At 29.7% G+C, this 1,865-nt stretch overlaps 1 long non-coding RNA gene across 1 annotated transcript in view; it reads left to right on the top strand.

Annotated features, from left to right (window-relative positions):
* The window catches only part of LOC106874554 (uncharacterized), a 371,224-nt gene that overhangs the window by 53,864 nt on the left and 315,495 nt on the right, over positions 1-1,865 (top strand). The gene's annotated exons all lie outside the window — the stretch shown is intronic.

Below are 1,865 nucleotides of genomic sequence, written 5' to 3' on the forward strand. Positions count from 1 at the left end.
ATATATATATATATATATATATATATATATATATATTGATATATAAGAGACAGTCTGAGAAATTTTTGAACACTTCATTATTTTATGTGTAGAGGAAATTATTTTACACCTGAGATAAATATTTATGTTAAAGAGGATAATGTTTAGTTTTATTCATTCTAGGTGTTTACATTAAGTTGCCTCAATGTAGTTATAATAAAAATTGTTGAAATACATTGAAATAATCTCTCCCTATCTGTCTATCTTTGCATGTCTACATGACAGACTTTCTCTTAAATATTTGCAGTAATTTAATACTAAAATAATTTCGCTGAAAGAAAAGAAAGCGAAATGTCTCATTAACAGTGCACAATAGTGTGAAGAGTGTAATTTTCACAGCTGCATTCAGTTTATTGCTTACTGGATGACAGCAGTGCTCTACAAACTTTCAGTTACTTTCAGAACAAACCAACCATTTTACTGCAGGCTAAGAATCCTGTTTCTTTATTTACAGTTCCATATTTGTTTACTGTGAGGGTTGTTATATTATCAAATGAGCTAAGTTATTAATGTGGCAGAGTTTGAGAGAGTGAAGCAAGAAAATAGTTTCAAGTCTGACATGATGCCTTTCTGAGATTTTAAGTTCTGAGTTACATCTGGAAGGGGAATGATTTCATCCGTATGTGATATACTGCCTGCCATTAAGGTAAAATTAAACAAAACTTTACAGAAAATGATTCTGCAATAATATTCATATAAAAAGTAATTAAATAAATATTTCTATACTAGCTGCTATATTTCTCTGTTTCAATAAGTTGGATGGAATCTTTACTTTATATTCATGGAAAAACTTTGGGAAATTTATGTTAGCAGTATAGTCAGAGAATTTATTTTCTATGAAAAGTCCATGTCTCTGTGTATGTACATGTAGAAATGTTATGTGCTTATGCTAGAAGCGATATACTGAATGACAATGCAATATTGAACTTGAAAAGTAGTAGTTTGATATGATCTATGATATGTATATATAACAGATACATGAAAACTAGATCTAAAGAATCTCAATAAGCAGATACTTGTTTTCACTATGTTCATCTGGTGAGAATAGATATGAATATTTTGAAAATATTGTATATAAGGATGATTGGAAACTAGCTGGACTACTCTGAAAACTTTTAAACAATATTGGATGTTTGATCATATTTATATAGTTTTTCTCTAAGTTATTTCAAGTAACTTCTGTATTTATTATTTATTTCCCTTTGCTGATCCATAAATGAAAGATTGTACTGAAAACTGTGGATGAAAGAGTAAAGAAAGTTATGGATCTTAATGATTTAATCAGACAATGAATATTTAATTCAGTGGTTCTCAACAGTGCACAACAGCAGTACAACAATTGTGGGTTAAAGGGATATTTAGGTACACTGTGGATTTTAAAAGTTATGATCTAAGGCTTTACAAAATTCTTACAAATGGCTCAGTGCCATGTCTTGATAAAAGTGTTTTTCATAATTTCATTATCTTTGACTGCAGCCATGCTGAGGCACCATCTTGAAGGGTTTAGTAAAACAAATTGACCACAGACTATTTTTTCATCATAGTACTTATACTATTAGTCTTTTTTGCTGAATCACTAAGTTACAGGGACATAAGCAAATTAACAGTGGTTGTCAAAGTGGTGGTGGACAAACACACAGACACAGACATACACACACACATACATATACACATTAATATCAAACAATGAGACTGAGTGCTCAATATTTCAATGGTGGCAGGCTTATTAATTGCTTAGGGATTTTTCCCTTAACATGAAACCAATGGTAGCCTTAACCCATAAATAAGTGTATATAAATATATATATATATATATATATATATATA

The sequence above is a fragment of the Octopus bimaculoides genome, chromosome 3 (genome assembly GCF_001194135.2).
Source record: "Octopus bimaculoides isolate UCB-OBI-ISO-001 chromosome 3, ASM119413v2, whole genome shotgun sequence".
NCBI lineage: Eukaryota > Metazoa > Mollusca > Cephalopoda > Octopoda > Octopodidae > Octopus > Octopus bimaculoides.